This window comes from Cimex lectularius, unplaced genomic scaffold, assembly GCF_000648675.2.
Source record: "Cimex lectularius strain Harlan isolate CLEC.00 unplaced genomic scaffold, Clec_2.1 scaffold66, whole genome shotgun sequence".
In the NCBI taxonomy this organism is placed as follows: domain Eukaryota; kingdom Metazoa; phylum Arthropoda; class Insecta; order Hemiptera; family Cimicidae; genus Cimex; species Cimex lectularius.
Window position 1 is genome coordinate 718,392 of NW_019392701.1, and position 16,431 is coordinate 734,822.

A 16,431-nucleotide genomic window follows, 5' to 3' on the forward strand; every position below is an offset into this window, starting at 1 on the left:
ATCTTTCAGTCAGAAAATCGACCTACGCTGACCGCCTTAAGATAACTGAAAAGGTGAAAAAGCTCGAACGTTGGGTTCCTCATGCCTTAAACGACTGGTAAAAAAAATCATCGTGATTGGTGGCACTTCAAACCATTTTTGGACAATGGGAAAAGGTCGATTCAGCTACAAGACAACGCTCGACCCTATGTCTCACATGTGACAACACGAAAACTGTTGGATCTTGGTTATGAGGTTCTGCCTCACCCTCTCTATTCTCCAGACGTTTTGCCTACCGACAACCTTTTTTTTTAGCCCCCTGGACAACGTATTATACCATAAAAAATTTATCAGGTCGTTAGAAAAGACGTTTACAGAATTTGGTACCAATAGTCAAAATTCTTTTCAAAGGGTAAAGAGAAGTTGCCATAACGTTGGAGAAGTTTATTGCGAGTGATGGAGGGTATTTTAATTGATGCAAAATCTTTAAAATCAATTATTTAAATATTTTTATCTTATAATCATAAACGTGCATTATTTTCCGGACAAACCAATAGAAGAGACTGTGTTTGATTTTGTTATTCTGATTTTAGGTTTTTGGACTTGTCTGTCCAATGAATTTGGCATGTTTTTTAATCGATAAAGAGCGTTGAGCGTTTTTCTTAACAAGTCATCACATTTGTATTATTTTCCACCCAAAATCGGTCAAATCTGGTTGGTACTTGAGCAGATTTACAAACTAGGCCAGGTCTTGCGTCTTAGATCTGAGTTTTTGCTTTCAAAACCTGTATCGGTACAATCAAAGAAAAACAATTTCCCATGGTCGCCGGCCAGTTAAACGGAATAACTCGATTCATCCAACCGGGAGAAAACAATCTTTTCGAGGTTGTTATCAGGGTGTGGAAGCACACGGATGTTCTTTTAGTAGCAAAAAAAAAATGAACGGGCAACATTTATTCATTACAAAATTCTTGGATTTTAAGTCTTGCTTTTTAACGATTCTAGAATTTTTAAAATTTGACTTCATAATTAGCAATTTTTCTTACATCACCGGCGGTTAATTTAGGCTTTTACGAGGGTTCGGAACAGTAGTAGAGCCATATCAACTACAATCTACTAAACCTATCAAAACTTAACCTGTTCCTAGCCATAACTCTGCATAACCTAACCTAACCATAAACCGACATAAGCTAACCTGTTCCTAACCCTACGCATACCTAGCCTAACTTTAACACTACATCTACTTAACCTAACATTTAACTCGTTCCTAACCCTACGCCTAATCTGTACCGCATCTCACGATTTCCGAATAATCAGAGACTAGCGGTCACTAATCATCACACATTGTTTAAATTATACGAAAAGCTAAATAATCATTAGCTATCGGTCACTAACACCATACATTCCATACTTTCAAAATTTCAAAACTATCAGTGCTGTGAATGATGCGATGTAGCACTTCTGTGTCTGTGTGAATGGAAGGCAATTAGAATCACACACACACAGAACACTGATCGCTTACTTTGATTTGTTATTCCGAGAATGTTTCCTAATAAATAAACACTTGAACTGACTAAATAACTATAAACTAACAACTAATAACTATAATAACTATAAATATGTACCTACTACATAAGTCAACAACTTTTCTCACTTCGTCCGCAATGAAAGGAAAATTTATGATCTCTTATACATTGATACATCTAAGATATTTCCGATATCTGATTCGGATTATACACTGAAAAAAAAGGCACAATCCTTCAACTAAATAGAATTTCAGAAGAAAGAAATTTTCAGGTTTCAGCAGTGATTCTGGTTTTGATCAATTGTTAACAGTAAAACCATTATTACAGCCTTATTCTCTGCCTCAAATACAGTAAGAATTAGATTATCAAAATTTCAATTATTAGGAAATCGATTTTTTAACTCCTTTGCCCCACTGTGCAACACACAAAATCTGGATTTTATGGCTGTTTGGAGACTTCAAAACCTCAATAAATCATCTTCATAAAGTATTATGGAAGTTGGGAGCTATGCTTAAAGTTCAACATACTAGACTTAATTGGTCAATCTGTCAAGCAGTCTGGTGACCTCTTGAATTCTTATTTGGGAAAAATTAATTATTTTGGTTTCTGGCTGTTCCGAGACTTCAAAAGGATTGAGATACTTCAACAAATCAGCATGATAAATTATCTCGAAATTTAAACGCCATAATTAAAATCCAGCATACTTAGTACATAACTGGTCAAACAGAAAATTCAAGTGATTTAGATTATTTATGTCGAAAAGCAAATAACAAAACAAATTTTGGGACAGTTTTGATGAACGGAAACCCATTTTTCCAGACGGTTTTTTGCTTCATCGACCCATCGGAAACGTTTGGAAAAGCGAAGGAAGATGGTGCTGGCACAAACAAGCACTAAAGCGAAGAGGTCGCTTTGAAAAATGTCGGCAAATGTTAAAAGGCCGTTTTTGTTCGGGTGGTTCTTTGGTCTCCAGATCTACTTTCGTGTGACCAACGGATTGCTTCCAAAGCCTCTACCTAGTACACGGATAATTCCATTACTTCGTTACTTCCACGTGAGCTTAGTTTTTTTCTTCCCTACCTCCAAAGTAACAAACAGTTCTCATTTTATTTAACTCCCTTTTTCAGAAAACCCACCACCCGGATAATCCCTGTAAAAGGGCTAAGGCTACCGACTCCGCCCGCACTCTGCACCTGTGGGATGCCGCTTTTAATGTTTTCCACAACCGAGTCTCGTTATTTACCATTTTTCTCATTATATACCGATCGGTCTCTCAAACTCTTAAAACACTCCCTTATTCCTTTTTTCTTAGTCAAATCTGTCAATGAAGTAGGCAAGAAAGTCATGTTTTAATGTCAAAATTCTGGGATGTCGTAGTGGAAACTAGGTTTAAAAAAATTGTATAACAAAAAAAGTTGATATTGTTGTTCTCACCCTGAAAATCTCCCGAATACAAAATTTGTAGGAAACTATAAAAATTATTTTTTCACGCAGAATTTTTGCAATCTAAATACTACTGATTTAGTTCGAAAAACGCAATAATGCTGATAACGTGTGTGGTGTTTAGTGACCGTTAGCCAATGATTATTTGGAGATCGTGAAGTGGGGTCTAGTGTGACGTAGGTTTTAGAAAAACATTTTTTTTATCATGCCAACGTTTCGATCTTTATTGAGATCATCTTCAGGGCCTGGGATTTATAAACATTGTTTAAATTTTACAAATGCATGTAGGATGTGAAAAAAATGCTAGAAAATTTAATTTAAAAAATCTGATAACTTTGACACAATTTCCCAATCGAGAGTTAACTTTATAGGCAGTTTGAATCATACAACCTCACGCAATGGCACGTGGTCGCGGTATATAAATTAGAAAAGGAGATAGAATAATCGTTTGACGAGCTTTTGTTTTTCCTTATTTTTCTCATTTTTAGTGACGTAAAAGCTACATGTTGTTGACATAGCTTGAAAGAGAAAATATTCAGCTTTCTAACGGTTGTAACAACGTTGAATTTGGATTATATCCTGAAGAGTTAGTAATTTTTACGTGAAAACACAAACAACAGCCAGAAAAAATTGCCCCCAAAGGTGTTCAATTGGGTTCAAATCCGGACTTCGAGCTGGCCACACTAAGCACTCAATCCCAACCTCATTCAGGTAGTCATCCGCAATACGTGCTCTATCGGTCCTGGCATTATCCTGCATCAGCAAGAATCTCTCACCGATGTGGAGGGCAAATAGAACTACATATTCTTTGGTTATGTCTTGTACGTACCTCTGTGAAGTTAGAGATCTTCCTCGCACAACCATCAATTTGGTGCCGGCGTTCAAGGAAATTCCACCCCAGAACGACAATGACCCACCATGGAATGCCACCTGAGGAACCATACAGCATGGAGCGAACCTTTCTCCTGAGCGTCTCCATATGACATTACCACATCTGTAAAGAGGACATGAATCCAATCTCCAATTTAGTTGTCAAACCAGTTTCAGTTAGGAACTCAAACAGCTTTTTGATGCTAGATGGGGTAACTTTCAAACTTTGAGTTATGCTATTCGCTGCATTTGACCCTGATGTCTTCGTAGTTTCTACATGGTGTCAGAATAGGCTCGATGATTGTTTTACCGCAGGTTGTGTATTCTGGACAGGTTCTCCGGCCATCCGTGCGTTAATCTTGTGAAACCTATCCTAATCCTGGCCAATACAGTTCCTCTTTCTGCGATATTTGCGTTATAACCAATTGTTTGGCATCTACCTTTATTTCTCTGAGTTTATTTTCTTCCATGTTTCGCCACCCCACTTACCAGAGGTCCTAAATTTTCCCTTTTAGGCAAACTGCAAAATTTCTGCAATGCACCTCCACAACGGAAATACCCTTCGACACATGCCGCTAGACACATTGCCACGGATACGACAGTGACACGGTATCCACAACAAGCTAACCGCCGATCTTGTAAGATCTTTTAGAGTAAGCAAAAAGAAAATTTATCTTTGATGTCTAATAGAGTAGAAAAAATACTACGATACTAGGCCAGAAATTATGTATTTCAATATATACTAGGGGCCTACTTTACTGGAAGCTCTTTTGGTTTTTGCAATTTTTTATATATCTAATATCACTTAATACGAGCGTCTATATTATTTGATTATCCTCGGTAAACAAACCAATGACTTTGAAATACAAGCATCATAAACGCAGAAAATACATTTCTTATATTTTGGACTTCGTATCACTCAAAAATCAATAAAATCGGTGATTCCTAGTCCAGCCCTTGTTAAAAAAGTTTATTAATTTCAAAAACTAAATTGATTCGACTCAACATGTTTTCAATCAAGTGGTGAAATCGAAAAAAATAAAACTTGCTTTCTTACTTGCTATATATATGATATGTGTAACGAAATACGAATGATTTATTTTAACATTTTAAAATGACGTTTTATTGTTATTTTTCCGTTCGTTTAATGGGAAAAGGGAGGACAAGACCTAGCAACCCCCATTGAGAAGAACAAACCCCTTAGAAGGCATTTATCCGAGTGGTCCGAAGTTGTCGCTTGACCCCATGTACAATGGTCCGACTAGTAGGTAAATAGTCTTTTATTGGAATCGGGATCCGCCCCTCCTCCGCGAATATAAAGGTTCAGATTTATGTTGAAGCTGAGTAGGGAAAAAAAAAATTTCGGCCCATCAAAAGAATGCGATTGAATGACTGTCGAGGGTCAGTTAGTCGTCGGGGTCCGGGGAGCCTTTGTCACATCCATTTATTGTGATCCTGGATCGAGTCCATTGCATTTAACCCCTGGGGCTAAATCCGTGTTTGGAGTGTTCGCCAACATCACACACGACAACGTCTAATAATTCGAATTTATCGTCGGCAAGATTCTCGCTTCCCTCTTCAATTATTTAACCGTTATGACGACAAAAGAAAAATTATGGACGGTGTTATGACGTCTCATACAAGGGGAAAGTGAGTGAATAACCAAAGATGAGATTTCATCGACGTTCGAGTGGTTCTGACCGCTCAGCCACAAAAAACGTGTTAAAATACTCGAATCTAGCTTATTTCTAATCTTTGTTCCCTTTTTCAAGGCCCGTTAACATAAATTCAATGTTGCAGTAGGGTAATTAAAAATCATTATTCGGAGATCGTGAGATGCGGTCATGATCTCCGAATAATCATTGACTAACGGTCACCAAACACCACACACACTTAATTTAAAATGTTGTGAAAATCGAGCCAAGTACATGGAAAAAATGACAAAACCACTTCTGTTTCATGCTGATATACGTTTTTACTTATAGTGAATTTCATGTGCAAATGTCGTTTGAGTCCGTCTAATCCCAATTCTCCTATTCATAAAAAATCTCTCTCAGATCTAGGCAAACCTCGGGGACTAAAACCCCCTAAAAATGGCCCATTGGCTATAAACTGCAGTAATAAGACCCAAATTATCCTATGGCTAACTAATCTGGTGGACCAAAGCTCAGCAAAAACAAGTTACGCAAACAATTGGCACGAACAACTGGCAAACCTGTATAACTTAGGAGCAATGAAAACAACCCCGACAATTGCACTTGAAACACAGTTATACCCATCTCTATTGGAAATATTTTAACAAGAAGAAGCAAGGAAAGGCTCATTTAGGGTCCAGAAACAAATAAATTAGATGGGAACCACACAGTTCGGGCAGACAACAACAATCAATAAAATCAGACACGTATTTTTAAAAATGGGTATTGACTACATGATCCCGGAAGAACTCTTTACAACATCCTACAAAGTCTCAACAGACTGCAAAGGGGAAGAAGAGGAGGGTATAAGATATGATGATGTGGTATGCAGATATCTCCAAAAACAAACGAAAGAAACCGGATTAGACGTTTTCCGCACATGCCCAAAACATGAGCAATCAAACTCATTAGGGAAGAATACCTCACTCTTTCAAGCTGAAATACATGCCATCAATGCTTGTGCCTTAGAAAATCTTAAAAGTGGTTACACTGTCAAAAAAAAGTCCTCAAAAGTTCGGATAGCCAAGCAGCTATTTAAGCATTAGCACGCAAAAAAGAATCACATCAAAATTAGTTAGTGATTGCATATATACAAGGGACAGATGCAAGGGAATTTGGTAACGAAAAAAGCACGTGCACGCTGGCCAGAGGAGGATCTGCAAGACCATAGGCCCTGAACCTATTCTTGGAGAACGGATGCAAAAAAGACAAAAGGAGAAACAGATAAATTCTAGAGGTGATTGACACAGTAAACTTATGTTAAAACAGCCCTCACTAAGACTGGAAATTTCACTGCTACTGTTAGATAGCATCCGCTCAATGAAGACGTAACCTTGGATGCAAAGAACCTGGGAAAGAAGTTGTAGCAACAACATTCAGTGAACTAGTACTTTTTATTAGTAGTTATTCTTATAAGTACTCTTTCTTCTTAGAAGTATAAGAATTTCTAGTCGACTGCACTGAATTAAGGAAAAAAGAAAAGTACAATAAGCCCGAAGGCTGCATTGCTATGGGAAAAAAAATCTTTTTAGTCTCCATATTCATCATCATCATCTGCATCTCAGAAAGGAATCGACGTTCACAGTTGCTAACCGAACCACGGGCCCAATACTGAGGATGGCGAGAAGTAGAAACGTACTTGATCGGCCAAAACAGCAATGATAGGCAGTAGTATGCACTTTATACAGCACCTTGGTGTTTTTGACATAGGCCACAATTATTTTTTATCAGATAGCATTGAAAATTATTTTTTATTAATTTATAAATAAGGCCCTTGTGCGATCAACGGTCAAAAGTCTTGCTCCAGTGTTCGGTTCTGTAGGAAGGTGACAATCGCATCAATGAATTTTCACGTGGAGTTATTTTTTCTTTTAGTCCTACAATTTATCTTCGCTCTTAATGTATAAAGAATGTCCTTACCAACATCTTTTTACAATTTTGTCCGTCCAGTTTGGTCTACCTTACTACCTTTTCCTATCTACATACCAACAAAATAAGAGTTGTCATCTGACTGATGGGTTTTCTCACTTTGCCCACGTTATACCAGCGTCAAGAAGAAAAGTTGTTCCTCACAGAATTACACTAACAAAAACGTACAAATCCCACCAATGAAGAATGATCGAAGATGATCGGCAACGACCAAACTGCAGACTCACCACCCAGCAGACCCCATGAATAAATCCACACCTTTGTTTTTTAAGCTAAAGCGGTAGAGAAATTAATTAATTACAAGCGAACCGCTTTTTAATTAGAGGTTATTGAACTCTTTGTAAAGGACTAGGCTAGTAAACTGTTGTGAGTGAAAAAAAGATAGGATGGTTTACATCTCTAGAAAAGCCAATGCAATAAAAATTGTTTCATTAATTTAGTAGTGTAAATGAGAAATAAAACGTATAATTTGCCGTGAGCTTGTTTGTTGAAGTAAAAGCTCATGGAGAGTTTGCCGAATTAAACGCTTTTTGAATTGAAATTATGAGAACAATGTATTTAATGTATAGGACGAGTGAGTGGGTACACTTTGGTTACGCTTGGGCTCACCCTTTTTCAAAAGAGCTAACATTTAAATATAGCCTCGGGGCGAAGATTAAAAGCACTAATTGACGTGGAGGACGTCGCACACGGACAAAGCGCCTTGCCCGTAGGGAACATGAGGCAAAGGACCAACAGGCTCTTTATGTCTAATAATAAGGACTTACATAGGTACCGACTCTTATAAAAGGTGAGACTAATCCCCGCTTTCCCTTTTGTGAACAGGCGGCTTGTACTTCCCTAATTGAAAATGGCCATATTTTGCACAATATATGTCCTGGCCGGTCGATCGGGAAATCAGCTGTCACACTGCGGGGAGAGAACGCAAGGGACTCGCCCTTTCATCGACATCCCCCCTTGTAAGGTATTTAAACCTGAAGAATTTGTTAAAAGGAGTAAACAAGGGTATTTTGTCAAGACGCCTTGACGCAGTTTTGTACATTTCAATTCAGACCCATCGAGATGTACATATGTACAGGTTGGCGACTTATTAGTACTATTTATAATTTCAATTAATTTTTTATGATGGTTTTGGTTGAGATAAAAAAGTCAGAGTCACGAACGGGATTCGAACCCACGACCTTCGGCAAAAAACGCCGCTGCTCTACCACTTGAGCTATCGTGACTTCGATCCACTCGGACACCGTAGGTTCAACGTTCAATAATTGAAAATGGTAAAAAGAGGGAAAATTCGAACGGTTGTAGGTTGAGATGGAGAGTTGGTGTCCGAGTGGATCGAAGTCACGATAGCTCAAGTGGTAGAGCAGCGGCGTTTTTCGCCGAAGATCGTGGGTTCGAATCCCGCTCGTGACACTGACTTTTTTTATCTTAACCAAAACCTTCATAAAAAAAGAAGAATTAACCGAAAGAAGTTAATTGACCACTAAAACATAAATGAATTACTATTTATAATTTAACTGTACTTGGCATAATTGGGGGAACATAATAGACCCATTTTGATCAACATTGACAAGCCAACTCATCACACAATTACATGTGGTCTCTGATTTGTGATGAAAATGATCACCCCATTTTTTTAAAAATATTTTATCCTACATGCTTCATACAAAATATTACATGTAATACAATAACCATAAATATAAAATGTATACATATATATAAAACACACATACATACATATACATACACACACATACACATATATACATACCAGTACCTATACATACAGGGATATAAGATTTATATTAAGGCGAAAAGGCAATTACTCAAAACTGTTAAATAGTAATGAATAACGTTAATAAATAGAAAACTAATTAAAAACGAAATAAGCAAATAACCGAACATTTAAGTAATCACGTTAAAATCTATTGTTTTGATGAATGTGTCAAAAGGTTCGTAATATTCTTTCATGAGCCCTTCTCATCAGGTGCCACTTCTTGTCTTGCAGTAGGCACTTCCGTATTCAAACACTACGCAGTTGTTCTATTAGTGGGCATTTGTATATTAGATGTTTTATGGTTTGTTCTACTGGGAAATTTGACATGTTGGAGCATGATTAGGATTCCTTTAGACGAAAGCGGAAAAATCAGCTGTTGTTTGGGCTGTGTTCGTTTAAGATGTGGGTTGGCGGATAGTTGGATGTGCTGTCGGAATCTATAGGCAATTTTGGTAAATAACTTTTTTGTCTGCCTTCCATTATTTGTACTTGACCAAATATTTTCCCATTCGAAAAGCTAATTTATAATTGATATCTTTGGAAGTTTGATGTATGCCAAATTTAAACTCTCGTCAGTAGATGCTAATGGCCAGTCTATCAGCTTCTTCATTTACCTCTTCTGCAATGAGCCTTAACCAAACCTAGTAGTACATTAATATTGTATTTCACAAGATTTTGAATAGTTTTCCTTATTTGCTCAGGCAAAAAAACCATGATTATCATAATTAATAATTGATTCTAAAGAACTTGACTGTCACTTAAAATGATAAATTTGGCAATATTCCCTTCTGCTTTTTTATTCATAACCCATCACAAGCTCTTTAGAATCGCCAAGGGCTCTTTGGAAGGCCCTTGATTATTAGAACATGCCTGATGCAGTCTGTATTTTGCTTAATAAATTTTCGAACCATTCTGGAAACATATAAAAGCTCTATATACACCGTTCCCTGACTTGCTTCCATCAGTATATAAATACATATAATCACCATCGGCCATTTCGGTAGTACACTTGTATACTGGTTTATACTGCATATTAATAGGATCTGCCATGTGTTTCCACTCTTTATATTGCTGAGGTCTATCATATTTTGTGCCTTGAAGCTCATTATTACCATTATTTACTATTTCGTGTAATTTTTTAAGTTGAGCTTTCTTTATTCGTATAAGCATTTTATCTGCAACAACACAAGCCGCTTCATATGAAATAGTATGATATCCTTTAATTATCCTTACAGCTATGATTCTTTGAACTCACTGCAGTTTTGCCATTATTTTCTTATTATTTATAACTGAATCCGCCCANACAATATGAACTTTTTTGTTCATTTTAGGGTGAAGAATCTACTGGAGAAGTTTGTAGCACGAGTAGCAATTCACCCTGTATATATATATGACGTGGAAGGTTTATGGGCATGTTAGTACTTCTTTTCCTGGTCTTTCACGCGTATTTTATTTCAAACTGCAGCCATTAGAGAGTCTCGATCTGACTCTCTGCTTTTATATGAATATACTTTAATACCCTAGAATGTTAGACTCTCGTTTGTACCCAGGTTGTAAACTACTGACTACAGAATAGATACAAAACGTACGATATCACCAAAATATAGAGGCCTAGTCACACTCACTCCCCCAGAGTACACAGTATTCCTGGGGGCGGGGTTGAACAACATCTTCCTTTCACGCTAATAAATTACATCATTCCCGTAAATTAACATAATCACAACACCCAATACAAACATAGAAGTCTGGTTGCACTCACTCCCCCAGAGAACTCGATCCTCGGAGTGTGGTTAAGCAGCCCCTTTCTTTAATGCTAATAAATTACGTTCATTCCAATAAATTATCATACACACAACACAAACACCACATACATTTAAAAATCTACAGTCCTTAAGTACCGCTGTAATGCCCATCGACTACGCACAGGTGTGACGATGGGCCAAAATATTACCTCAAGTCTTCTACAATTAAAAACAAAATAAACAAATTAAAAAGGTGCTCGATTGTTATTTTATCCCTGCATATCAGGCAGCCTTCGCGGTCGCTTGCCGGGCAGAAGGTGCCCGTGCGTTATTCTTGTATGACCTACACGTAGTCTTGTCAGTATGACTTTTGCCCTTTTCGACCCGTTCTCCGTGGAGCAGGGACCGACGCCTTTCTTAAAGTGCCACTATTGCCGGTGGTTTCTCCATTCTTCTTTTACAACATTTGAAACAACTAGCTTTAAATCCGCTGGACGCATCTATTCTTATCATATATGTAAAAGTAAATCTTTGGCAAGTTGCCTTTTTATTTTATATTTTTAGCCTTTATAGTTTATCAGTTACTTTCTAAACAGACAAATAAACAAATTTTCTTACGTTTTTCAAAATCCGTTTTTTTCCCAGGCACCTTCATCCAAACTGTATGCTGACTTGTGAAAATAACCGTTCATGTGGTGATCCGAGAAGGGTCGGGATCCTTCGGTCCCTCTTGTAAGGTGATCAGATGAAAAATTTCATCAGTTCTGAGCGGGCAGAAGGGAAGAGGGCCGTGGCGATAGGGGGCGGAATCATCGGAGAAGGTAATGACATGAATGTAATTGAAAGGCTTATAGGGAGCGATTGATGAATCGCAAAACCGGCAATTTAGCATTTCCCTAACAGAGGGCAAATAAACCGTGTCCGTATCCGGGGAACAAACGACACCGATGATGACCGCCAGTTTGTCACGAACGATGTTAACAGGCCGCCCATATGTCCGTCCATCAGTCATCTCCCGATTATTCGACTACCCGTTATGAGATGGGGTCCGGAGTTAAATGTCCTAAAGCAAATCAGGAGTTAAATAGACCACGATCGCTGAGACGAGTGCGGCCCCGTTAAACGTCCGACCGATCTGGCTTCCGTTCGTCCTTTTCTGGGACAATCGATGGACGATAAACGGATTATAGGGATATTCACCTCAGAAAAAGATATTTCTTTTTCCATTGGTGTACCAATAGTACTTACCTTGGACTATCTGACTATTACAACATTAATAGAAAGTTAACAGATTTGCTTTTATTGGCTTGAGATATGAGGTGTGAACCTATAGCTTGGTCATTCCCGATCGTTTTTGGTCTGCTTATGCTAGCTGTTTTGGGCTGGCAGGTGCGTTTTCACCTTCTCGCCATTCTCAATGTTGGGCTTGTGTGAATTTTGGGTTAGCCATTTTGAACGCCGGTTTATTTCTGAGAGATAGACTTGGACGAGAAGGAGAAGTGTGATTAGATGAACCCAAAGTGTAAAGACGGGTGTTTACAATTTCGCGTCGACTCGACCTCCTAACAAAATAAACTGTGGAACTTACATGAGAAATAGTAATTTTCATATTTTCTTTGGGAAACGCTAAGGAAAAGCTTTTCCTTGTCAGGCTCTCACAGTAGCGTGTAATATTGAGGATTGTCTAGAACCTCCAAAGTAGCCCCGAGTGTCAAACAAAGGCATCAGATCTAGGACTACAAGACAGCCCTTCTTTCGCTCAGGACGGTAGGCGATGACGCCCCCTACGACAGTACTGACTATTGGAATGAGAAGGTTACAGCCCAAACTAATATGAGTGACCAGAACGCACTAAATAGGTGATAAGTATAGTCTCCAAAAACTTACGTTACTTGGGGTGCCCTAGCATTTGTAAGATTCCTGGCTGGTAAAGAGAAGCCTCTGATGACTTGGAAATTACGGTTAAGAAGATTTTAGAATCAGGTAGTAGGTAAAAGTGCAGACTGTCGTAAGCTTCCAGAGCAGCCCCTAGTGACAACCCGATTGCCTCACTTCTAGTATTACCTAGAGTACTTTTTTCGCTCAAGTACGGTAGGCGTTGATGTCTATAACGCGATGGCACTGCCGAGATGGGGGAATGTGCTTAAGAGTTTTTCTAGGATTTTCCCATTACACCCATTTGGATGAAGGAAAATCTCCATTTAGATGGGAAAAATACTTTTTAAGGGCAAAATTGTAAGTTAAGTCAAACTGCAGATTTTTTAGGTAGATGTCAAAGGAATTTTACAGTGATTAGGTCGATACTAGGAGCTTTTTTAAGAGCTTAGCAGCATGTAATCATGTAATACATACGGAGGTTTCCTCTTTTTCTTGGCAGAACCTACACTTTTTCTACTCCTAATATTACCAAGTGCTTGGTGACTTATGGTTAATGGTGATGGTTAAGAGAATTTGGTTTTATTTGTCCCTGAAGGTCTTTGGTAAGTTCAGGCGAGACTTTATTAACGAATAACGTCCTGGGATGATGTTCCACCTGTTTGACTTTTAACATGATCCATTTGGCAGTTTCTTCTTTTTTATGGCTGGAATTGGAAGAGTTCTGGTCTTACTGATGCTGCTGAGGATCCCTTGCTAGTCTCAGGCAGTTAGTTGTCTATTCTTACTCCTCCCAGGGTGTTCAAGCAGTCCCATACTGAGAGATATTACCTCAGATGATGCCGAAAACAAAGATAGAGATAAAAGTGTGAATGTGAACTGGAAAAGCGGTGGTGTACATTGTAAATAGCAATAGACCAGACGCTTCCTTATGGGTCTCTAGATTTTATCGGAATAAATTAAGAGAGTGGCCTTTTTTAACGCGGCAGTACGGGGCATGAGTGTTTGGAATAATTTTCTCGTGTGGAAACAGCATGTACAGTGGTGTAAGGTAAAAGTAAAAACAGAAAACTACGTAATTTCGTATCGAGTGAGTTACAAGTGGCTTATCAACGGTAAGAAGCTTGAGTTGTTTTCCCACCTGGATTTTCTGTATTCTTCTTTCCGAACCACAATTAATTCTGAAGCTCTGGAATTCCGAAAATCCAGCTTTATTAAGCCCATCAAGTATTCAATCGGTCAGTCACCATACCGCCTGAGTTTTAGCTTGCTTTTCTGCGGAGATTTTTATTTAACAGAACTCTGGCAGAGAGAGATAAAGCATAAACGAGAAGTCTCTATGGTTCTGGATGTTTACTTTTCAAACCCGTTCTATTGTCGCAATTGGCGATGACTTTGTTGTTCTACGCATAAAATAAAAAAAAAGTCGGGTTTTACGTCGTTGTATGTCTTTGAATTACAATTTGCCATTTTAAAATTCAACACAAATGTTCCTCAGGGGATAACCGTAAAAAAACCAGTTGGACAAACGGACATATATGAAGGAATAGATGTTTATAGGATGGGTGGATATCAACAGGCGGTATAAATAGTGTGTTTAGGCCACGGCCCAAGAATTATTCAGTTCCTCCCTCGCTCATTTTAGATATTTATGTTGTATATCCACCTCGGTCTCGTTCTGACCGCTGTTGCTTTGCCCATTCGGTTGAACGTAAAATCTCCTCCGCCGTCCCACTCATGAATTTAAAATTGGTGAAACCGGGAGATAAAAATCCAGACCCAATTCCCTCGCATCACCAGAGGGAACGGCGGATGATAAATCACACCATCGTATATCACTCATTAATATCAAATATGGTTAGTTTTTATGTACCAAGAACTACAAAAAAATGAACGGAGTTTTTATTATTTGTAAGAAGATTACTCAAGCCAATTTATATCATTTACAAATAGGATGCCCCGCAAAGTTGCTATTTTTGTAGATGACCCTGCCTAGATAGCAGTTGGCAAGGTAGTAGAAAAATTTTCACAAGATGTACTGTAAAGAGGTGTTGTAAGTGCGGTGGGCATGTCTTCAACCTATTTGCAGAAACTGCACCGTGTTGGTTGATGTCAATCTTCCTCAAGTGCCCAACAATCCCACTGATGCATTATTTTGCTCCTCTCCTTTTATCGCCAAGAAGTTTTTATATCTGGGTCCAGTGAGTGAATCGTTTCCTCAATTTCGCCATTTCCTCTGTTCTAGGTTTCTGTTTTGTTTAGTTTTGCATTGTCTTTGTTTTTAATTGGGCTGATAATCCTTCATCGGATTTCAGCTTGAAATATACTGAGCTTGGCCATAGGATTATCCGGGTTATCTTGCTCCTGTACGTTCTTGCGTCCTAGATTCATCAGAGTATCCATAAACAGTTTCTTCCTTGACTGAGGTCGTTTTAAAAAAAACCTTTCTAGTGCATTGTTCGAATGTTTTACTTAAATTTCAAGTAGGTATCCTGTTTATGTCGTCCCTACGAGAAATGAGTATCGGTTGTGATGTTCTTGTCCCTACATTTAAGCTCCAAGCTAAAACATCAACAAAAAAGGAGCAAGAGGAATCGACGCGTAATGTTTGTCTGTCGTAAAGTATTTTGACCATCTCACTTAAGTATATAGAAAAATTAGTATTGTATTATATTTTTCACACTTTTCATTTTGGACACGCATTCTTCCGGTCAAAAATATGACTTGAAATTTTTCTTGGTGAACTTTTGTATGTCTGTCAGTTTGTGTCTCGATGATGACTGAAGGTGGTGAGAAGCCGAAACGTAGTCTTTAAAGGGTAAAATGCTCCGACCCAATTAAATTGGAGAAGGAAACTCTTTTAAAAGAGGCAGCGTTTTTTGGACCAGACAACATCATTTTAATATAAATATATTTTAATTAAAATGAAACATTGCCTTAACAGAATGAAACCGATTCCATGAGATTAAGAGCTTTAGAAGCGGTTAAAAAAAAATTGAAATTTGCGAATCAAGTGTACATTTTTCTTGAAAAAATTTTTGACATTGAAACGATTCTTTTTTATCTTTTCTAGAAAAATAATAGAGAAAACGACTGTATTAAGAAATATAGCCATCACAATGAAAATAACTACCAATTTATAGTAAACTCAGACAAATAAAACAAAAATGATTGGTTTTTAATAGACCGAGTGATTTTGTGAAAATAGCAAAAGTATGACTTGTGAGATTACCTGGTGAACCTGTAACTTTGTAGGTGTGGCGGTTCATCTTCAGTGGTGGTTTCGGTGATGATGATATTTGACGGTCGCGAGAAACCAAAAATGATTATGAAAAAAAAAGCGAAAACGGTCCAACCAAAACGCCCGGAAACGACCAAGCTTAAGAAGAGAAGGAAACTTTTTCCCTTTAAGACCACTAGCTACTGTTTTTCCGACCAAAAAACTTTTTTTTTAATATGTAAGTTTTTCAAATTTAACTAAAATCTTTCTTGCACGTAACAAAACTCGTCCCATGAGATTCCGAGCTGTAGAAATGGTTTAAAACACTTTTCAAAAGTTGTAAATCAAGTGCTCTGATGTATGGACTCACAACTTG

General features: G+C 37.9%; 1 protein-coding gene and 1 non-coding gene across 2 annotated transcripts in view; one reads left to right on the forward strand and one right to left on the reverse strand.

The window, feature by feature from the left end:
* Nucleotides 1-16,431, reverse strand: part of LOC106668889 (paired box protein Pax-6-like) — a 211,194-nt gene that overhangs the window by 140,923 nt on the left and 53,840 nt on the right. The window lies entirely within an intron of this gene.
* On the forward strand, nucleotides 8,782-8,854 carry Trnak-uuu. The gene has a single exon. It is a non-coding gene; the product is annotated as a tRNA-Lys (tRNA).